The following is a 24,649-nucleotide window of genomic DNA, read 5'->3' as shown; positions in this document are numbered from 1 at the left end:
TGTTGTTTTTATTCCTTTTTATTTATTTGTCCACCATCTTGTATCAAATTACATCCTTTTTGTGTTTCGTGACATCTCACATTCTTTCGGAGATATTACTTCTAAAAGACTTTGCTAACTTATGGCACACTTTGTTAAGTGTCGACTTAATTTGTTTCTTTTTGCTGGATCACTTCTTTCCATTGATTAGCTGTGGTCCATTAGTGATTCTCTTACTCCTAATTTGAGAAGTGTTTGAATAGGATATCAATATATCCTCATGCAGTGTTAGGATTTAATCATTTCTATTAAGGGAAGAGTTGAGGTGTTCGACCGTCAGCGTCAGTATTGCTGCACTTTAGTTTCTTCTGTGTTTAACCTCTGGTGCTCCTGACTTTATAATGCTGTTTTCATTATACAAAACAACATCTACCAATCTGGTTAGACCCTGTTTAAGTTTCTGTTGCTCTTTGAACATTGTAATGCACAAAGTAAATAATGCTTTGAACATGCTTAAATGTTCAGTTTCTTTATAGTCTTCTTCATCTGATGATTCTTTTGTTGAAAATTAAACTTCATGAACTGGTGGGGACGAATAAGCATTTGCCACAATTTTTATTCGAGATTTGGATAAGCTGGTTTGAGAAATTGCAGGGCTTACAACCTTGCTATGGCTCACAGCCATTTCTTTCTGCTCCATTGGTTTTGTCTTCGTTTTTTTAAGCACATATTTAAAAGTGAGTTGTAGTCAATAGGCTCTAGATCAGATGTTTCAATCAGCACTTGAGTATCAAGCATATTTGTGATTTCCAAATCACATAGCTATATAAAGAATTCAGTGACAATTCATCTCGTAGGGATATCATTGAAACACATTGTGGTAAGTGGAGGACATAGTGCCAAAACACCCTTCTAAGGAGTTCCAGATTTGCTTGCTGATATGCCAACTAACCTTGGCTCCAAAAGTTAGAATAGGAACTACCTTTTGTAGGAAGAATGTCAGAACCGGGTATAGAGAAAACTTGCCATAACATTTGTTTATTTTTGCTGCCTGGATGGCAAGAATCATGGTTTTTGATTTCAAGTCTTTCACCCATTGATGTTCACAGATGGAATTGTTGAACTGCACACCCAAGTATCTTGTAGAATCAACAGTATAAAGAAACTGTCCACCTACAGCCCACCTAAACACCTTTGCCTTTTTTCTTGAGACAATGCCAATTGACACAATTTTTGTTTTTTCTGTGTTGATTGTGAGCTCATTGATCGATAGATACTCATGTAGAGAGCTGAGAAGTCTTTGAAGCTCAATTTGAGTTCTAAAAATCAACACTAGGTCATCCGGATAGGCAATAGAACTTACTGGAACTCGATTAATCTTTGGAGAAAAACAGTGGACGTGTCCTAGATGATCCGGTAAATCCGCCAAAAATAGTTTGAACAAGTCCGCGGCAAGCGGGCACCCCTACTTTATGCCCCTTGCTGTCAGAATGGAATCGGACAGTTCACCACTTCTATTTCGGCATACACAAATCAAGGTGTTTGAATGAAGAGCCACTATTGGATCCAGAATGTTTGAAGGACAATTCCACTTTCTTAATTTGTTCCAGAGCAGGTCTCGATTTATACAGTCGAAGGCCTGCTTCATGTCGATAAATTCTAGGAAGATGTTGTGCCTGGCTTTCTGGGCTTCATGTTTCAGGATTGTGAGAATCAAAAGATTGACATCAACACCCACACCTTTTGTGAAGCTGGTTTGCCGTACGTCAAGGATGCCAGCCAACTGCGCCCATTGAACAAGCTTCAGTCGCAGCTGAGAACCAAAGATCTTTCCAATTGAATCTAAAAGGGCAATGGGTCGATAGTTGTCAGGGAGATCCCAGCTACCTTTCTTGTGAATGGGGACAATAATAGCTGTTAACCATGTCACAGGTAAACATTTTTGCAAGGCAATGCTGGCAAATAACAGTTCAAAAGGAGGGCCCAGACCATTAAATTCTCTTTAAGCATCACATTGCTAATCAGGTCATGACCAGCAGCACGAGAGTTCTTTAGAATCTTGCGGCATTTCTACAGCCCAAGACCCATGGCTTGCAGCCGTGTGACACTGTAAGGGGATAGATGAACTAGCAAAAACACCAGAAAAGTGACTGGACCATCTGTCGCCAGAAATTGTGTTTTGAGGTGTGGCTAAACAGTCTTCTGTGCCCATATTTAATATCTGCCATATATCCCGAGTATTCTTAGTAATAATAAGCTTCATCATCAACTCGGCACGATCCTGTTCGATAATGGCTTCATGTGAGGTTACCCAATTCCTATAGATGGCTCTTGTGAGTCTCACAGCATCTAGTAACTTTCTCTTTGGTGAGTTCTTTTTTTATAAGGGGCAGATCTCGACGCATAGCTTTTTTTTCTCGTGCATGATTAAACTGAACACATGGTTGTGTTGGCAATGCTTTTGACCTTGAACCCTAATGGCGATTTGATGCTCAGTTAATAGTGTGGGATAATCAACGCCATTCAATAGGCCGGTAAATCTATCGGTCAAGCGGCTGATCTGCAAGGCATTTATTCGGAGACGATTACCCACACTATTGGATTTAAGTGGGAGGTGATATACATGATCAGAAATGGTGGTATCTAAAAGACAACCAAGTTTCAGGAGCTTATGATCACTGTTGGCCATATTTTGGATTTGAAGGCTTAAAAGCTTCAACTCAAAGTTCCTTGAAACCCAAAAATAGTCAATGATGCTGTGGTGGGGCTCACAATGCCAAGTTGGCTGGGAAGGGATGTCGCCACTAACAGCACCATTTCACAGAACGCAATAAGACAAACCATTGTCATAAATGAAATGATTGGCAAAACCTTGTCATGCTACCCTTGAAACAGTATATTTCCTTAGCCTCACGCCCCTTGCCCCCAAAGACGAGATGGGTTCAAGTCCTTATCTACCAACGATGGCACAGGCTTGTCCATTGATCCGTATGCAATGGGAGGCCTAAGTCTTTTTTTTCTGCTCCGCTTCCTACGGATTTCATATTCAAGAGATGAGGCTGTTCGACAGTGTAGCTTCACTCAGAATATTTTCTAGCAGTGTTAGGTCTCTCTGGAGTTTGTCTATCCACTTCAGAGATGTCAGGGCTCCCTTCAGCTGCAAGAATTGGAAGACTCTGATGGGTTTGATTTTTAGACCTGATTCCAGTTCTTGGAGCGAGATGTCTGAACCTTCCTTCATCACGTGTCCCACCCTTTCTAAGTCAACTGTCAACCATTCCTGGAAACACAATGGGTCTCGAATCTCGTGAGGGAGGGCCAGATTGTGAGACCCTTAACTTCATTTTTGTTCCACCAAAGTTTCAGGAGTAAGCACAACAGTCTATTACTGATGACATTACTTGGGAATGCCCATCTCAAGGCCCAGAGCCACTCCCCTAGTTTTATGGGTCACATTAGATAATTTTCTATTTCCACCCATTGCTTATTTTTATCTCCTCTCAGGTGTGGCACAAGGGCTCTAAATTGGGCTGCTCGATAGTACTTACAACAATCTGGGAAACCAATTGCCCCCTCCTCCTTATCTCGCATAAGGATGCTGTAAGCAATCCACTGTTTTTCCCCTGCCACAGAAACCTGGTAATTTTGGATTTCAGCTCGGTGAAGTGGCACCTTGGGACTTCCATTGGGAGCATTTGATATTGGTAGACGACCTTAGGTAGTATTGCCATCTTGATTGCGTTGAGGTGTCCCAACTAGGAGATAGTCAGCTTTGATCATGTATCTAAGTCTGCACTCAACTCCGCCATGAGGAGAGGGAGGTTAGCCTCATAAAGATCCTCTATATTTCTCGTGATGGTGATACCCAGATACTTGAGTGTCCGTGCTGCGAGAGGGATTCCCGTTATGGTCAGCATTCCTCCTACGACTGTATGGGAATAGATTGGATTTCTCTGTGTTGACCTGCAGGCCTGCCGACTTGTTGTATTCCTTTATGGTTTGGAGCACTCTCGGTATGGAGGCTGGGGGGATAGCCAGGTATAGAAGTAGGTCATCAGCAAACATGGGCAACTTATATTCATGGTCCCCTATCCTGATCCCTTCAATGGTTGTGTCTTTTCTGATCATGTTCCCCAGGGGTTCAATGGACGGGGCATAAAGGTGGGGGGAGAGGGAACATCCCTGACTGGTACAATACATGGATCCCTCTTAAGAAGTTCACCGAAATCCATGTTCCTCAGTGTGACCCATAGGTATTCCCACTCTACCCGCTCAAAGACATTTTCTGAGTCTAGGTTGAGCAGGGCTTACCCCTCCCTGTCCTCCCTCGAGTGTTCCATTATATCTACGGTTTTGCACATGGCATCTGCTCCTTGGCTCCCTCTTATAAAGCCTACCTGGTCAGGGTGGATCAGGTGGGGCATACTATCCTCCATCCGTGTGGCTAAAGTTCTTGTGTAAATCTTCACATCAGTGTTTAGTAATGAAATGGGGCGCTATGAATTACAGTTAGTTGGATCCTTTCCAGTTTTGGGGATGACCACTATATGGGCTCGAAAAGGAAGGCACGACTTGGCCAGATTTCTGTATGTGATTAAACAATTTAGTCATGTGGGGGACCAGGGTGTCTGCAAATTGCTTGTAAAACCCCATTGTATACCAGTCTTCCCCTGGCGCTGCTCCTGGTGGAAGCCTATTTATCGCTGCCGCCTTTACCTCTTCGGGGGGGAAAGGAGATTCAAGAGCGTCACACTCTGCCTGGGTTAACCGTGTTACCCCACACCTTGGCTATGTGTTCTTCAATCTCTTTACTCCCCCCAGGGCTTTCCATTTTATAAACCTGCTCGTAGTATTTTGAGAAGTGGTCGGCTATGTCTTCCGAGGATGTTGCCCATCTCCCATCTTCCCTCTCAATACTTTTGACCCACCTTTCAGCCCTCTGAGCTCTCATTCTAGTCGCTAGGAGCTTGTCCGCTTTGTCTCCATTTTCATAAAATGTTTGCTTCAAGAACATCATCTTACGTATTATGTCCCCTACTCCCAGGCCCTTCAGGTCCACCCTTCTTTGTTATCCATTGTTCCACCCAATACGGCCCTTGAGTGTGTAGGGAATCTTCTACATTTTTAATCTCTTTGCCCAGCTTCTCCTCTTGCTGTTGGCGTTCCCTTTTCCTCTTGGCTCCCTCCCTCGTTGTCTCACCCACTTCCCCATCATCGTTAATTATGAACTATTCTTCAATGCCATATTTGTGCTCCCCAGCAAATAATCTATCTCGCCACTGATATCCATTGCACCGCCACCTGGATTCCCGCCCATCTATGCCCTCCATCTCCAGAGCCATGGTCACCATATCATGGTCTGACCATCCCACTGTGCGGATCTCGCTTCCTTTTACTCGCAAGTGATTCTCCCTTTTGACCAGTAAGTAATCTATTCTGGTGAAGGTTGAATGGACACTCGGCAGGAATGTGTTTCCCTTCCTGTCCGGGTGTTGCACCCTCCAGACATCCATCAAGCCCCCTATCTTCGAGGCTCTTTTTAAATCTTCTAATCTCCCTCCAACGGGGCCCCCTTTTCCTCTGTTTTCATTGTTTGCCTATCCATTTCTGGATCAGCCCAATTATTAAATTCACCCCCTACTATGGTGACCACTCTGTTTTTGGTCATAATGGTGTTGAGGGCCTCCTCACTGAAAGCACTGTGTCCCTGTTTAGGGGCATATATTCCCGCTAATGTGACCCAGGTTCCTTCCCAGCTTCCCTGTACTATAAGAAGCCTACCCTCCATCAATGAGAATACTCTGGGGTTTGCCAGCCGTACCGGTTTGTGTAATATTATCTCCACCCCTGCTTTCTTCTACACGAGGAGGCTCAAAACATTTGGCTAACCCCTTTCATCTCAGTGGTTTCTCTTCCCCTGCATTTAATCTGGTCTCTTGGATGAAGAGTACATCAAGTGCCACCCTCTTATCCTGTATCACAAGTGATCTTTTGGTGGGGGAGTTCAAGCCCTTAACATTTACTGATCCCACCCTCAGGCTTCCTGCCTCCCGCCTTTCCTTTCACTCCATTCTTAGGATGGGTTCTTTCTCTTTCTCCCCCCCTTCTGCTTTCCCATTTCCCATCTATGTTTCTCCAATCTTTCTTTCTCCTCCTGACTTTGCCCCATATGTCCCCCGCCCCCTTCTCTTAGTAACTGTAAACATACTTAACCAAAACATATCCACGGGTCTGTATCCAAACTGTGGTTGTTAGAGATGAGACGTCCTCTTAAAACTGAGGGCCACTAGGTTATTAGCACACCCTCACCAGGGAGTCTTCACATTTTCCCAATCACTTTCCCCTTTACCTCTCAGGGTCATGTTTGTGATTGCCTCTACATCCCTTTTTGGGTCAGGGTGGTTTTAATGGGGACGGGGTGCTCAATTTCATATATTTCTGTCCTGCCTTACTCCTTTTGAATCTTTGGGGCTGGACTTCCATCTGCATTGTCCTTGAGGAGTGGTTCCCCTGTTTGCGGGCCTGTTGGACCCCTTGTTTTTGTGGTCTCTGTTAGGTGTTGCAGGGTATGCTTGGCTTCTTCTGGGCTGCTAATTATATACTCTTCCCCCTTTGACCTTGAATGTCAAAGCAAAGGGATACCCCCATCTGTATCATATTTTTGCTCCATGAGCCATTTAGTTAGTGGCCTGCATTCCCTCCTGCGTCCCAGGGTGAAGTCCGACAGGTCTTGGAACATACTGACTTTGGAACCTCTGTATTCAATGTCTTGTACCTGCTTCGCTCTAAGGAGAATTTCTCTTTTCTCTTTGTAGTGCAGGCATTTCACCAATGTAGAGCGTGGTCCCCCACTGAATGTTCTCCTTCCTCTGTGAGCCCTTTCAATCTGTACTGCTTTACCTCCCTCTGCCTGGAAGAGGTGGTTCACAATGTCCTGAACTTTCTTTTACACCTGGGTAGGAGTCCCTCCGTCCATCTCTTCCAGTCCGATTATCCTTATGTTCGACCTCCTTCCTCTGCTCTCCAGGTCATCTATTTTCAGAGAGAGCCCCTCTTCTCTTAGCTCTATGTCTGTCATTCTGCTATTCAGCTTCATTTCCATGATGTTTGCATTGACCTGGTTGTGCTCGAGGTTTTCCACTTTCCCTTCTATTTTCTAGACCTTTCGGCGTATTTCTGAGATGGATGTTTGAATGTCTGTTTGCAGGGCTCTTATTTCTGCCATTACCACCACTATGTCCTCTTTAGTAGAAATATCATTCATTGTGGGGTTCGTGTTGGGGGCCCTTTGGTGGGCTGAGTTCTGGCCTTCTGAACTGCTCCAGCAGATCAAGTCCTCTCTGGGGGAGGGGGACTTACGCTGGCCACATCTCCCTCTCTTGTGACTCAATAGTGGTGTTTGGGTGGGCTGTCTTTCGGAGCTCTTATTTTCGAGGCCAATCGCTGACCTGGAATTTCATCTCCTCCTGCGTCAGAACTGCACCCTGGATTGCAGGGGGACCATAAATTTCCCCCTTGGGGAGCCCAGTTAAACTTCCTTCTCTGTATGGCAGGGTCCGTTTGCTGTTGTGGTGTGTCCCAGCTCTGCTCCTCTCATCAATTGCCTTCGCCACCACTCTACCCTCACACTCCGTTTGTGTTGTGTGTGGGCACAGGATCGCCAAGCACTTTTTTTGTGTGCCCTATTCAATCCCCCTATTAGGACTGGCTCTTTTCTATTGTTCTTTCCACTTGCCCTCTTGGCCACGAAGAATAGAGTTAGGCTGGGTTGTTTTGTTTCAAGTCCTGTCAACGGGGTTGATTCCTTTTATGGGTTTTGCCACACGGCACCATTTTCTTGTTGGCAGGGTGTGTTACATCTTCCTTGTTGCGATTGCTTATGGGCTCTGCAGTCTTTTTTGGGACCCCTGGAGGGCTGGGGGGTGTTTTTTCCAGGGGGGATGTTATATCTTGTCCCCCGGCAACTTTTCATCCCCTTTGTTGTCACAGGTGGAGGGAGGTTGGGGGGACTGCTGGGGGGATCCCTGCTTCTCCCCCTGTTCCAGCTGGCCCCTTTTGACTTTATTTGGTGGAGAGGGGTATCAGCACGTGCAGCGGAGCCTCCCTCCTCCTTGGTCTGCTATCCTGCACTTAGTGAGGTTTGCCGCTGTCTCCCTCATGCTTTTCTCTGTCCCACTTCTCCAACCTTCTCATGCTGCCACTGTCCTCGCATCTTGGGCTGGTGTCAAGGGGGTCGTAGGACGGCCTCCACCCATGCTGCGGGTCCGTATCCTCTCTGCTCTCTCTGGTTGAGCCGTGGGCCTTTCCTCATCCATTACTTTGTTTGTTTCGCGTCTGTCTCTCTATGCCTTGGCTCCGCCTTCATGCTTCGATTCTGCTTCCCATCCACGGCTCCGATTCCTGATCTGTGTCGGCTGGGAAGCAGTCCTCCACTGCACCATTTTCTTATTTTTGCTTCGCTGTCCCCTATTGGAAGCTTCCACTTTACAGGTGCAATGATGCCCTTTTCCCGCTTCTTTCCGTGTCCATGCCTGGAGCTCGGCCGTGTCATGATAATGGCCTCATGTCGGGGCTGCACAGCTCTGCTTCCTATGGTCTTCTGCCCATTCCTCATGCCATTTATTAGCCCCCTTGGGCTCTTCACCACCTCCGACCTCTGCGCCTCTGTTTTTCTGGCAATCTATGGTCGGAAAATGCTTTATTTCATCTCTTCTTTCACCCTGGTGAGAGGAGCTCGGTTTCAGGCAGCCATTGCCATATGCACCCACTAGTGGTCTCCGAAATTCATTTTTAAACCCCATGTACTTCAACTGGATCTGGTAGAAATCAATATTTTAGTTGTCATTTGGAAATTTACTAACATGACCTATTCACAACTAACATGGAACCACTAATGATTGTGCGCCCTGCCATAACCAGCCTTTGCTATCTCATGCATTTACTTGAAGAGGGGGTGCCCAGTTAAAAATTCCCTTTACTGTTTTCAAATAGTTTCTACTGGACCCAGTTGCCGGCATATGCATTTTGGTAATCCCCTGAAGCTTTAAAAAAAGTTCTAGTGGTGTTTTTGTGTATCCCAGTGCACTAACCACCCTTCTCCTCCCTGCCCATACATCTGCAGAGCACGACAAAAAGCACCTCTCTTTCTTTGCTAATAACTACCCCTCTTTCCCTCACTCCCCTTCGTTATTCTTTCCTCCATACCCAGTTTGCCCCACCTCTCACCCCCCCCCCCCCCTTAGGCTTATTCCTAATAGATCCTCTTTGCTATGCCTATACCAAAGCCCAAACCAGTGGCTTTGCTATTGCTCATTTTATTTTTCATATAGCCCTTCTTAGATGGTCACTGTTTTATCCACTTCCAAGTTCACCATTTCAATGAACTGAGGCACAAAGCAAGAAGAATCATTTCCCTAAAATCATAAAATAATGGTATTTGTATTTTATTTATTTGTAAAGTGCACCAAGCCTTGAGGCATCTGGGCGTGTTACTTATATATACATATGTTACGTAGTTACATGCAGAGTAGTGAAATACAGCAAGTACAGTGAAAGTGCAGCAAGGAGTACAGGCAAATACACAAGTGGAGAGAAATATTTCTAAGTCTCTTGCACGAAGAGCCACATTTTAACATTTCCCATGAACAAATGGTAGGTAGGTTCGGTTCCTAAAGTTATAGGTAGAGTATTCCACATTGTAGCCGCTAGCACAGGAAAGCTGCTACCTCCTGCCTTCTGTAGTTTGAACCTGGGGATCTTGAGACAATGTGCCGGTGCAGATCTGGTAGGACGATCTGAGATGTTGCCTGAGAAATTGTTGGTCAAGTATCTAGGCACTAGATTCATGAGGCACTTATGTGTAAGTGACAGGGTTTTGAATGTAATCCTTTGATTGACAGATATCCAGTTCAGGTTGCATCTAGATTCAGAGATGTGCTGCTATCTCTGGATGTTCAACGGTGATCTGTTTTGTATTACTTGCATCTTTTTTGGGTTCCGTTGATTAGTTCCCAGGGAGAGCGCATTGCAGTAGTCAAGTTTTGATAGGACTAATGTTCTGGCTAAGGATATGCAATTAGCAGTGATTAAGAAAAGTCTACAAGCAGTAATTCATTTTCAGGTGTAAGCCGTAGAGGAGTCTGTCGCATTGATTTGTCTCACTAGGGTTAGTGCAGAGTCAATATAGATGCCTAATGTTTTCACATCCTTAGAAACCTTAATGATGTACTGTCAATGGTGAAGGAGATAAACGGTCCATCTAATTTATAGAGTTTTGTTTGGGATCCTAGGAGGATAAACTCTGTCTTATGATCATTTAGACAGAGTACATGCTTAGCCATCCAGTCTTGTATGATAAGGTACATGTCATCAAGTGCTTTAGCGTCAGTTGCATAGTACCCAGTGACAGGGATGAGTATTTGGGTGTCATCAGCATAATTAGTGTAGGTGACACCCAAATCATCAAGATCATCAAGCAGAGGCTTCGTGAACACATTATATAAAGTTGGAGACACGCGGGATCCTTAGGGGACTCCGCAGGTGATTGGTGCTGGCTCAGCAGAGGCAGCGGGTGCAAAGACCCTCATTGATCTGTTGTCAAGGAATGACTGGATCCAAGCATTGGCTTTGTCAGAGAAATGTGCTGCTGATGTTAGATGATTGCATAGGACTTTGTGATTTACTAAGTTGAATACAGCCGACAAGTCTAATAAAAGGAGCAAGAAAAGTTTGCTTTTGTCTTTTAGGTCTTCAATTTGTGTCTTGCGGTCCATCAGAGCCATTTCCGTACCATGTCTGGGTCTGAGGCCTGATTGCCTGAGACCCAGAAGGTCATTTATTTCTAGATAATGTTGAATCTGCATGTATGCGGCTCGGTCCAGAATTTTCAGTAGAAAAGGTACCGTGGTGATTGGTTTGTAATTAGTGGGGATGTTTGGGTCTGGAGTTGGCTTTTTTAGTAATTGAAGGACCCAAGCATCTTCTAAATTGTTGGGGACCATCCTTATTTCAAATTAAGCGTTGATTACAGAGGTGCTGAATGGAGCCAGTTCCTTGGCTGCCCTTTTGATGATAAGAGCAGGGCAGATGTCTCTTTGACATTGTGAAGGCTTTAGTTTGGTGATTATGTCCTTGACCTCTTTAATAGAGAGAGGAGAGAAGTTAAACAGTTTGTGGGTATTTGGGAATGGAGCTGGTGGGGTTGGTTGAGATGTGGCAGAGGAGAGACTACATTTTGTTGAATCTATTTTACTTTGTGGCATCGTTATTTTATCCAATAAAGCTTTCTGGATATTGGTGCACCAGGTGATATATTTATTGCAGGTATCTGGTGGTGAGGCAGGGGATTCTAACTCTCTAAGTATATTAAAAAGTTCTTTGGTACTGGATTTGGCTTGAATGACACGGTTGTTGTATGTGTCTTTTTTGGACTAGAGAATAGCCTCTTTGCAGTTGCAGTTTGTCTTTGTTGAGGGCTGACGGAAGACTCTTCCAGAGAGCTTCTGCATTATTTTGTGAGTTTATGTAATGTTCTAAGGTGCGGAGTGAACCACAAGTTTAGATGTGTGCAGGGTTTTTCTTTGCACAATTTTAATGGTGCTATTGTATTAATGGCAGTAAGTAAGGTGTCATTGTATGAGTCAACTAAGACAGTGGGGTCTCTGTGTTTAGTAATGGTTTTGATGATCGGCTGTTACAGGGGTAGTAGTTTCTCAACTGTTATGCTGCAATTATTCCTAGTACATATGGGTGGAGCAAGGTTCTGATGGTTGAGCTGATTGTCTTCCTTCATGGTGATTGAGATACAGTGATGATCCGACCATGCACAAGGTGCACTGGAAAGGATATTTATGTCGCAATTGAGGTTGGCCAACATATCTAGTGTCCTACCTTTGTTGTGTGTAGGTTCAGTGATACGATGCAGAAAGTCTAATTCTGAGATCGTATTAACGAGGGCTAGTGCCTTGAGATCTTTAGACTCCATAAAGCCTAGGTTCATATCACCCATAAGGATAATTTGTGACCCTGGCTTGGTGTTAGCTGGGTGGAGGAGAGTAATGTATTCTTTGAAGGTAGATATAGGCCCAGGAGGTCTCTATATGAGGTGGATGGTGATCGTTCAGGATGCTGATATAGATAGCTTGATGGACAGTAGTTCTGCTGAAGGAACAGATTGACTTGGTATGTGCCTAAGGCCAAGAGTAGTTTTAGCGACACCCCCACATTTAGCATGATTAGATTCTCTGTCAAGACGGATGATGGAATACTTGTCTGGAACGGCAAGAGAGAGCTGCAGCATGGAGCCAGATCTCTGTGAATGATAAAAGGTCAAGGTCAAGGTCATGTCAAGGTCATTTGATGTTAAGAAGTCGGCAATATCTAATGCGTGAGCTGGCAATAATCTGGCATTGATGAGTGCGCTCTTGATCGAAGAGGTAGTGTTACTCTATCCATGTCACTGAGACTACCCTCATCTGATCACATACCACCCTCAGAATTCCTACCTTCCTGCCTTCAAGTAGCACCCAAACCCACTACACCATCTACGATAAGCAATCCTAATCTCATCACACCGGCCCAATGGATTAAAAAATTTGCCTCAAGACCTACCAACCATGCTCAACCAACCATGCTCAATGAAAATTAGGAATTCAAGACTAGGCTCCAGATTCTCGCCAGCTCATTCCTCACCAAACTGCAAAAACACTTTCGGGTTAACACTGGTAAAGTGGGAAACCCAGATGTCCTGTTTCCAAATTATACATGTGCCCCTGCTACAGTGTGACACAAATATGAATTGTCATACCAAGCCTCCTCCCCAAATATTTAATGTGCATTTGATAAAAATGACTGGCACAGCTTTTTTTTTAACCTGGGGGAATGATACAACCTATTTTTCTGAGACCCATTCCCCCAGAAATCTCCCCACCTGCAAAATGTTGCACCCTGTCATTTGTTTGCCTCATCTCCACCTGATGATATATTAGAGATTATAGAACTATGTTTACCGCAAAAAAATAATGGTTCACTTTTCAAATAGAAATTAATAACTGTAGACAATGCACATCTTTCAAGGGCAATGTAGTAAAATAGATGGTGGCAATGTAGTAAAACCGTTAGAAATGCATGTGTTATTATTGTACAAAGTGGAATGTCAAGCGAAAGGGGAGGAATAGGCTGCGTCTAAAGGGTTGAGAAGGTGTCAAACCTTGAAACCAAACAATTATACATAAAAAGGGATGTGAGTTACTTCTGCTTTTCAAAAGAAAAGAAAGCCTCTTTTCAAAAACTTCAGGTCTCAGGTTATATGGATGCAGAGAGCTATGGAAATGTCTAGCTTCCACTCCGGCCAGTCTGATGTTTACCTGGCAGTGCCGGGGGGGCAGAAGGGGCAGCTGAGCCCCCGCCCCCTGGCTCTACCCTGGTGCACAGTGTACCCCCCAGCATCCTGGTGGCACCACTGGCGTAACAGGGGCCCCCGCAGCCCACGCAGTGTGGGGGGGCCTTGCAACCAATTGTCCTGGGAGGGGCCCCAATTTTTGAATTCACTCTGCATTTATAAAGACATTATTTCTGTAACAGAAATAATTTCTTTATGAAGGCAGAGTGAATACAAAATAAACTTTCTTTTTGAAGTAGGAGGGCTACCCCACCCCATGACATGAAGACCCGAGGCTGGAGGCCTCCATGTCATGGGGCGGGGGAAGCCCTATGACTTCAAATATAAATAGTTTATTTTTGAAGTCACTCTGCCTTCATAAAGAAATTATTTCCGTTATGGTTCAGCCCTATCGGAAATAATTTCTTTATGAAGTTAGAATGACTTCAAAAAGAAACAATTTATTTTTGAAGTATTATGACTGTGACGTGTGCGGGTGTGAGTGCATGGTGAAAGAGGGCACACAAATGTATGTTTGGCTGGGTATGTGTGTGTGTACAGTGAAAGGGTGCACACTTAAATGTATGGGTGGCTGCCTGGGTGGGCCTGCATGGTGAAAGGCCGCACCCCTAAACGTATAGGTGACTGTCTGTGAGTGTATGGTGAAAGGGTACACACTTAATTGTATAGGTGGCCGGGTGTGCGTGTACGGTGAAAGGATGCGCACTTAAATGTATGGGTGGCTGCCTGGGTGTGCCTGAATGGTGAAAGGGTGCACACTTAAATGTATGGGTGGGTGCCTGGGTGTGTGTGCCTGTATGGTGAAAGATTGCACACTTAAATGTATGGGTGGCTGCCTGGGTGTGCCTGTATGGTGAAAGAATGCAGACTTAAATGTATGGATGGCTGTGTGTGCATGTGTATATATGGTGAATGGTGTGGGTGCTAGTGTTCAGGGCTGCAACAAAACCATCAAATGTTGTGAGAGTCGCTAACTTCACGTGTGGTGGGGAGGAGCAAACTTATTTTGTGGGGGCATCTAACTTCTTTACGGATTTTAATCGGAATATTCTAGTGCAGCTTCAATGTTACAAACAGTTAACTCTCTCCTTTAAGCCTAAAAGGACCCAATTATGGACTGCTGTGAGAATGACTGGTTTCTTGCTCCCCTTCTACCGTTCCAGTCACTCCCCTGGCATGCAAGGACTAAACCCACATCACCATTTCAATTGCTTAAAAAATTTGGCATTTGAATGCAGGAACTAACAGTGAAATGCTGTATATTAGTAATTGCTGGGCCGGGCCCTTGTTAACTGCGAAACCCAGGTGCTGTTTAAAATCTTTGGACCTCATTACGACCCTGGCGGAATGGGTTTAACGGTGCCAGTAAAGATACCGGAGCCGTTAAACCCATTCCACCCTATTACGAGGTCCCCTTGCGGGACCCGCTCTGGACGTCTGGTCAGACCAGACGTCCTTTACGGGTCCCGTGAGGGGACCAGGGAGCTAACAGCTCCCTACCCATTCCCATTGAGCCCTATGCGGGCTCAAATGGGAATGGGGATGGGAAAATTGAATTAGGAATTACCGGGTCCTCCAAGGTTGGAATGGCTTGGTAATTCCTCATTCAAGGAACCCTGATCTGAGTTTGGAGGCAGACATGCCCTTGTTAAGGGCATGGCTGCCTCCAAACTGATAATGAGGCCCTTTGTCCTTTTCTGTCCAGCAACTTCTCTGTAGGTCAGCCAGGTCAAGTCAACATAGCCCACAATTTCAGGGGGTGGGGGGAGTGCTGAAGCCCAGTCAGCTCAATGGTGTTGCACAACTACTTGTGTTTAATGCCTTGATTACTTATTGGTAATCTTCATTACTCCTAGGCCTATTCTTCCTAATCCCAGTACTTGTGTATGAGACACTATGCCTGGGACACAAGTACTGGGATGAGGTAGAGGTACATGAAGGTAATGACTGAGTTAGCTACCTGTAATTTTCATTACTCCTAGTCCCACTTGTCCTCATCCCAGTACTTACCTATGAGGCATGGAGCCGCATACATAAGCACTGGGACAAGGAAGAGTGACGTGGAGGTAATTCTGGGCAAATGAGCTGATTTTGGAGGTTGGAGTAGGAGATGGGAGGGAGAGGGGATGTGTGTGGGGGTGGGATTGTGCAATACATCATAATGGTCATTCATGTCCATGCTAAGCAGGCATGATATGTGGTATTAGTGGCATTTTGGTGCAGTCAGTCTAGTCATTCCTCAGTTTGGCATGCGCTTTTTTAACTGGCCATTTCTGATAAAGCAGTCCTGCTAAGTGTAATTATCTGGCTGGACTGGCATTTGGGTTCTGCCAATCTAGCCGTTTCTTACTGTGGCACTGTATATTTTTCTGGGCATCTGTGATAAAATTATATGATATGATATGGTAAGTCATATATAACGTGCCTGTACACAAGTGTTTTTAGGCACAACAAGACTAGCGAAGGAAAATAGAGGGAGGACAAGACAAATTATCTTACTAAGCCTTGTGTCATTCAGATCGTGCAATTGCGAGAACAAGAAGTGCAAGGGGAAAGGGAGGTGGGAAGTGCAAGGGAGAGGAGAGGGGACAACAGGGCAGCAATGCACTGATTAAGTGCAGCCAGGGCAGATCTGCTCTGGGTAGTGCAAGGAGAACAAGTGACTGTAGGTTTACAGTTACAGCCCCTAACTGCGTGGTAGGCCCAGAGGCAGTGCAAGGGTGACTGATCAAGAAAGAGCCTGGACTCAGTGAAACTAAGGGTAACCAAGCAACCAGTTGGTACAGCAGACAGGTGGGTCAGGTAGGTCAAGGAGAGACAGAAAGCAGAGAAGAGGAACATTTTCAGCTGCTTCCAGAACTTCAGGTGATCCGGCTCAAGTTTGGGAGGGGCAGGGAAGCCATTCAAGAGGGCGGCACCTGCAGAGAAGAGGGATCTACCCCACCACTCCCACTCTCTGCCTGGAAAAGCATCTAACCCTTATTGCTCAAAAAGGAAGGTATAATGGAAGAGAGTTTTGGATGTAGTGCAGAGCCCAGCCCCAGAAAGCCTTTTGGACAATGCAATGGGTCTTGAACTTGATCCTTGCAGCCACCGGGAGCCAGTGGAGAAATTTCATGGCTGGAGAGATACGGTCCTTGGGCTTCAGGCCAAGGATAGGTCTCGCCATCCTGTTCTGGATTAGTTGCAGAGGGTGTGGAGTAGAGGAAGGCAGATTGAGAAAGTGGCTGTTGCAGTAGTCCAGCCAAGAGAGAACCAGAGCTTTGGAGACAATGAGCTTCTGGGGGTTAGTGAGAAAGAGAAGAGTCCCTTTGAGGAGGTGCAGCTGGTAGTGGGACTTATTGGCAACGTCCGAGATGTGAATAGAGAAAGAGAGCGTGGAGTTGAAGATGACACTAGGAATGAGCGAGAGAGGAGAGTAGGCTAAGGGGAGCCTGAATGAAAGCTGAGTGTCATCTGCATAACACTGAAGGTTAGAGGAGAAGGTAGAGATCAGGTGGGCCAAAGGAGCCAAGTAGAGGTAGAAAAACCAGGGTGAGAGGCTAGAGCCCTGGGGAACGCCACAGGTAGAGAGAGGTGGCAAAGTGAAAGGCACCAAGTTGGACCTTGGAGGGGTGCTCCGAGAGGAAGTAGATCAGCCACTCCAGGGCCTGATCCATGATGCCCATGTTCTCACAGAGTCGATTAATCAGGATAGTGTGGTTGACCGTGTCGAAAGCAGAGTAAAGTTCAAGGAGGATGAGGACAGAAGGAATGCTGGAATCAAGGTTAGAGATCAGATCTTCACAGGTGTTCAGGAGAGCAGTTTCCGTGCCTCTGGCAGCTCTTAAGCCAGACTGGTGGTCATGGAGACAACCAACAGATTCAGCGTGGAGAGTAGGCTGGCAGTTGGCCAGCTTTTCCAAGAGTTTGAGAGAAGGGAAAGTTGCAGTGGCAATACAATTACAGAAATGTTGCAGAGAAGTGAGAGGCCAAAGCCGTACAGAGGGCCTGTTAAGCAAACAGGAGAGGTAGAGACCGCAACAGGATTGGCCAGTTCCTTGCAGATTTTAAAGAGTTTAGCTGTGTTATAAGAGGCCACAGAGACGCAGGCTTGAATGTGTGCTCTCTTCTTGATAGTCTTATTGCTTCGACTGGCATTTTGGTGCAACCAGTCTAGGTATGTCTTAATGTGGCCAGGAATGCTTTACTATAATGTTATTATGTGCCTATATTGGTCTACATTCTGCAGCCAGTTGGACATGCATTCATTGTGGCATGGCATTTTTAATAGCAACGCATTAATGTTCATGTGCACTGTTGGTGACTTGCTTGTATTGGATTGGTGTTACCCTACAACACAATAGCAAACAGTGTGCTGTATATTGCATTAAAACACATATTTATATCTTTCTCCTAGTGCAGTGTGTGGCATACCCCTTCAGCTTCAGCAGCACGTTAATGGGTATTGCGCAAGTGTGGTAATCTAGGCCTGCCCAGAGTGTGGCGTGACCTGTAATTTGTTGCCAAGTTGGGGGGGGCCCTCAGCATGGCTAGCAGGGGGGCCCCCAGATCTTGTGTTACGCCACTGGCTGGCACCCTATTAGCTGCCCCCCCCCCATCCCCTCCACACCAAAAGCTGCCTCTGCTACTGGTTTACTGGATGGAATAGGAGGGCCCAGCATAAGGATCTTAAGTCATTGAAAGGAAAACTAATGAATGGGAGGCAAAGGTACCAAAGTACATCAGCATCAGAGACCCAGTCGGATTGGCACCCTGCAGACGCTAAGGATGCCCCTCTGCTTGTTTCACTCTGCTAGGCCCCCTTCACCCTCCAAGGCACGGGGCTAATTACCCCCTTTGCCCCTCCCTCATGACGCCCTATCTTTGTCCAAAGTGCACTCAATATAGGAAAAACCCCTCTTGAAATTAAAACAAAAACATGCTAATTTTTGCCTGCATACCTTAACTGTTTCTGAAAACATTTGTTCGGCAAATTTGTAAAAGTTATATTCATAGAAGCCTCTTAAAACACCAACAATATCCCATTACATGGGACAGAATTGCATCACATTATTGTGTACTGATTCATAATTACGGTATTTCTCACATCCTTGCCACAAGACTTGATTCCCTCAATCACATATTCCGTCAGCACTCATGTGACATAGTTATATGTTATGTCGGCACGTTGTGTTTCGATCCTGTGGGAGCTTATTATTTTACGACTCCTTTTTTGGGCACTTTCATCAGGACAAGGCACTATTCAAACACAGTAAATGTGTTTCCATGTGCATGCGATACATTTTTCTTGCTGTGTGTAGACATAATTATAAAAATTCGTTAGGGCATGTGTAGACAGCTAAGTTAGAAAACAAAAATATTTCCCAGATTGGAATACTCACACTTTTTATTTTATTTTTAATGGCGATGTCAATTAATCCATCATTGTTGGCTAAATATAAAAATATGTGCTTGTTAGTAAACATTATTGCAGCATACACAGCCAATTTTATGACTCAGCTCCTTGAGTAAGATAATTTATGTGCATAGCACTTTTACCCAAAGAGGTTTACATAGAACATGTTTATATACAATCATAATTACCCAAACGAAATTGGCTCTTCTTTTACCGACCTAGAAAGGATGAAAGGCGGAGTTGACCTCACCAGTAATCGAACATGGGACCTGCAGATCACAGCAGCAAGCGCATAACATGCTGAGCTATCTTAACAGAACTGAGTAGAGCACTGACCTGTGAATTCGGACGTTATCTCAATTGGTTTCAAACACCATCACTGGATTCATTTGAAAGGGTGACATGCAACAAGCCATTTAATAGAGGTCAAACCGTAGTGCACCATTAAAGGGGGGGGGTCTAGTTACATTGCAATGTAAACGATCTTCCCTTCCCTGGTAAAGCGAGCCAAAGAGGGGTGGTCGCATTGCCCTGGTAGCGCAACACAGCACAACACAGTGCAGACCTACAGGCATAAGATGCTGTCTTAAACTGAAACGTGTGAAACCCTGTCTATACAATGTTTCATCTTTTCAAGCCAATCAAACTCACCAAGAGAATCGTGTGAGACACTATGAGTGAACAGCAGCCATTTAGAAGTAAAAATGCCCGCTATTTGTAGTGATACATTCATTCTTTGGTATATTGGGGCATAGAATATTCTGTTTCTCCTCTTTGACCTCCTTCTGAAAATATTGTGGTTGCAGGAAAGTTTATTTATTTGATGTTGCATACGTTGGGCCAAGGCCTGTCTAATCAGTGCCATTACTCATTGAGGAATTTGTGGTGTCTGAAAAAGTAACAAATGTTTTCTTCCTAGTTCAGACATCCTTAATTGTGTTAGACAGTGCATTTGTGTTTTTAACCATATAAAAACCTGAACACAAATACGTGTATGTTATCTCTCCATTATAGTTTTCTAGATATTTCATCAATGTATGGGGTTTCTTCTTGGTCACAAGGAAATAAAAGATGATCATATCTACCAACATTGAGTTAACGTACCTTCCCTGTTTCTCCCTTATTCCATGCTCTTCCTTTTTTCGATGCCACTTTCACCCCACTGTATAATGGGTCCTGTTATTCCTGGAAATAATATTTCTGTATGGAGTTACCAAAGGTGGTGAGATGTTTCAGTTTTGCCAAATTCTCACCTCTCATTTAATGTATTTGTATATATGTATATGTATTTGGAATGATAAGGCCTTGTCCTGAAGGGGTACAGAGGATCCCATATTAACAGATATCTAAAATAAAACTGTTTGCTATGAAGCCAATGGGTAATGTAGCAGCTTATAAGTGTAAATACACTTACAATGAACATAAACATAACTAATATATTGCAGGAAAACTGGATATAGAGGCACAGAATACAAAACTAAATCACATGTCTAGGAAGTAAGTATATTTTTACACTATAATAAAAGCATTAGAAATGAGAGGGGCAATATCAAAGAGTTAGGGAGTGCCACACTAAGAAAAAGGCATGCAGCTGTGTTTGAGATTGTGTAGCCTTTGTTATATACAAAACAAGCTTACAACCAATGTTCCCGCTAAGCTGTACGCATGTGCGTTTTCCCATCTTCCTTCTGGGTGCCCCATAGAAGATTTTTAGCAGCACACACAGGCAATTCTCACCTATGCAGAAAGATTTAATAAGGCACAAACCTCAGCAATTACCTGACATTTGCTTTCTCATAAAATAACTAACTAGTCAGGATATTCTGGTGTAGCTCCTTTACATTACCTAACTATGCAAGCGTGACCTTAAAAACCTAAAAAACGTAAAAACAGAATACAGCCACACGAGGTAAAAGCTAATATGAAAAAGTGGCTCCATGAACAGAAAAATCTAACTAAGATATGCTTGCACACATTAACCAACTACTGTTCCCTCTCCACCCATGACTCCCATGCTTTTACTCTACAAGGCGCTTACTCTAACCTCTACTCCAGAACATATTTAGATATTACCAGACAACCTTGACTTTTCTGCTCTTGGCTTTGCAAAAGGTTACCAGAAATGTACCTCCATCACTTGTGTTATGTTTGTTGTAATTTGAATAATTTTCAAGCACAAGCACTTCTGTTAGTCATGGTGGCTTATAAAAAAGTTCCAGACGATCAAGAGGAGACAACGATGCAGAGCAAGCAAATCCAAGATTTATACAATGGGTCATCCCCTAAACTCTCAAGAAGCGTGCAGAATGACATCCACCTAGCAACAACTAGAGCGGAATCTGGCCTCTCAATCCAGGCCAATGGTCCTGGCTTCTGAAAGCCTTGAACCTCCAATGACAAAGATAGCCACTCAGGTTCCAAGAGCACACCCAGGAAAACCAACTTCGCCCGCCAACTGATCCACAATTAATTAGGTTGTGCTCAAGGAACACTCGTGGATTTCTGCATCTAATCATCCCTGGCGACAAACAGCTAGGGGACTACAACATCATATGCCTCCAGGAGACATGGCTCTCACAAAGTCCTTCCCTGGATGGCTACGAAATTGCTGTAGCACCGGCTAAAAAAGGAATTGCAGGTTGCCCTACCTCGGGCTTATTGATGGCCATCTGCAATGGCAGTGGAATCAAGCTCGACCAAAAATGTAAAGAAATTCTATCTATGCTAGTGGTACAATTAAGGGGGTAATTCATAGAATTTAGCACACAAGTGGCGCACGCGGCTGGCGTACAGTGTGCACGTGCAAATCTCTGCGCCAGCCGTGGGCGCTGAAATCCATTTCCGCGCACAGCGTATTCATGGATTTTAGCTACCAAAACCAGCCGTGGCGCCCAGTGGCGCAGCAACCCTGCAGCAGCGCCAGTTACGCCCCCAAGAACGCCCCTCACGAAGGTAAAAGCCATCAAAATCCCCAATCCAGCGCAAAGGGCTGCGCTAACCCTGTACCAGCACGGCAAGCGGGGAACGTGTATTACTGGGGTTCGGGGGAAGTTTCACACGCGATAGGCCCTGTGCGAGTGGGGTACATGTATTACTGGGGTTCGCGGGAAGTTTCACACGTGATAGGCCATGTGCGAGCGGGGTACGTGTATTACTGGGGTTCGCGGGAAGTTTCACATGCGATTTCAGCAGGGTACGTGTATTTCGGGGGTGTGCGGGACGTTTCACACGCGAAAGCGCCTGTGCGAGTGGGGTATGTGTATTACTGGGGTTTGCGGGAAGTTTCACACGCGATAGGCCCTGTGCGAGCGGGGTATGTGTATTACTGGGGTTCGTGGGAAGTTTCACACGCGATTTCAGCAGGGTACGTATATTTCGGGGGGGCATGGGAAGTTTCACACGTGATAGGCCTTGTGCAAGTGGGGTACGTGTATTACTGGGGTTCGCGGGAAGTTTCACACGCGATAGGCCCTGTGCAAGCGGGGTACGTGTATTACTGGGGTTCACGGGAAGTTTCAAATGCAATTTCAGCAGGGTACGTGTATTTCGGGGATGCGCAGGAAGTTTCACACGCGATAGGCCTTGTGCGAGTGGGGTACGTGTATTACTGGGGTTTGCGGGAAGTTTCAAACGCGATAGGCCCTGTGCGAGCGGGGTACGTGTATTACTGGGGTTCGCGGGAAGTTTCACACGCGATTTCAGCAGGGTATGTGTATTTCAGGGGTGCGCGGGAAGTTTCACACGCGAAAGGGCCTGTGCGAGTGGGGTATGTGTATTTCTGGGGTTCACGGGAAGTCTCACACGTGATTTCAGCAGGGTACGTGTATTTCGGGGGTGCGTGGGGAGTCCTACACATGAATTGGCAGTGTGGGTCCTCCCAGGTGTTCCCTCTACACCCTCCACGGCCCCTGCAGGCAGCCCACACCACAGGGGACTACCCTGCACCCCTGGTCATGTCCGGCAGGCAGCCCATCCACCATGGTGATGCCCCCCAGCCAAGCCACATGTCAGCTTGCACTACTGATCACCACTCATGTCCCCCTGCACCCCCACTCCCCAGCAGTGCAGGGAACCTTCCAGCAGGCCCCCACTCATGTCCCCCTGCACCCCCACCCCCCAGCAGTGCAGGGCACCTGCCAGCAGGCCTCTACTCATGTCCCCCTGCACCCCCACTCCCCAGCAGTGCAGGGCACCTGCCAGCAGGCCCCCACTCATGTCCCCTTGCACCCCCACCCCCCAGCAGTGCAGGGCACCTGCCAGCAGGCCCCCACTCATGTCCCACTCATGTCCCCCTGCACCCCCACCCCCAGCAGTGCAGGACACCTGCCAGCAGGCCCCCACTCATGTCCTCCTGCACCCCACCCCCCAGCAGTGCAGGGCACCTGCCAGCATGCCCCCACTCATGTCCCCTTGCACCCCACCTCAGCAGTGCAGGGCACCTGCCAGCAGGCCCCCACTCATGTCCCACTCATGTCCCCCTGCACCCCCACCCCCAGCAGTGCAGGGCACCTACCAGAAGGCCCCCACTCATGCCCCCCTGCACCCCCACCCCCCAGCAGTGCAGGGCACCTGCCAGTAGGCCCCCACTCATGTCCCACTCATGTCCCCCTGCACCCCCACCCCCCAGCAGTGCAGGGCACCTGCCAGCAGGCCCCCACTCATGTCCCCATGCACCCCCACCCCCCAGCAGTGCAGGGCACCTACCAGCAGGCCCCCACTCATGTCCCAATCATGTCCCTGTGCCCGCAGGTCATGATGATCCCCAATCATGGCCCTTATGGCCAGCCTCCCCAGCCCAAAGACCCAACTAAGTATTGCATCCACCCACATAGAAAAGGCAATTACATGATACAACCCCAATGGCAAGTGTGTAAATGAACAAATGTCCGTCACACACACACAATGGGTGCAAGTGAATGTGAAAACCCATATCATGACATGCATGAAACCAATGAGATAATACCACACATCGAAGTATGAAGAAAGAAATGTATTAAATACAACATGAATGTAATTAAAATCCAACACACAACAATGGGAATAATAAAAGAAAAGCTGCATGTCCATAAAAGAATAAAAAAACAAGAAATCATAATCCAAAGAAATCCAAAAGAAATGGTGTCCAAAGTCACAGTCCAACAAAGCAAATCCAAGGGGAAAAAAGAAAGTGAAAACCATTGCTCCATGGTGAAAATAAAAAAAAGAGAATAATCCAATGGTGAACTATGTACAGATGAACAATCCAGGGTCCATGAGCCCAACTGATGAAATGAAACCTATCAAAAATACTACCTAATAAAAAACTATATACAAAAACGTGGTGCATTGTCCAAGCGCAACCAAAATAAAGAAAAAACAAATGGAAACCTAACACTATCTAACTATATACAATGGCGGCGGGCAAGTCCAGCGGCTCACTCTGTGGTGTCCCGGGCCAGGGCATCATCGAACTCCATGTCTATTTGCCGGAGGCGGGCCCCGAGGTCTCGCAGGGAGGCACTCAAGGCCTGTTCCAATTCCTTGCGAGTTGCCTCGAGGCACTCTGCCTGCCTCAAAGCCCGACGCATAGAGAACTCCGCCCTGACCATGGTGAGCCGCGCCTCTTCCGCCCATCACCGCTCCGCACCTATCTGCTAGCCCAACCGGTGCCACACGGAAGACACTCCCATTCCTGGGTCCTCCTGCCCTCTGGCCGATGCCTGCCCCTCCGATGTTGATGGCCCCGAGCCTAGAGCCTGCTCCTGCTGCTGCTGCTGTCCATGTGCCGTGTCTGATGGTGCCTGCACATCCTCCATCAGCTGGTCTCCAGTTGTGTGTCCACCCCTGCTGGGCCGCCGACTCCTGACTGTGGCAGGGATGTAAGCTCCACCAAG

This window comes from Ambystoma mexicanum, chromosome 6p (assembly GCF_040938575.1).
Source record: "Ambystoma mexicanum isolate Mex_15411 chromosome 6p, UKY_AmexF1_1, whole genome shotgun sequence".
Lineage (NCBI taxonomy): Eukaryota > Metazoa > Chordata > Amphibia > Caudata > Ambystomatidae > Ambystoma > Ambystoma mexicanum.
This window is presented reverse-complemented; position numbering follows the sequence as displayed.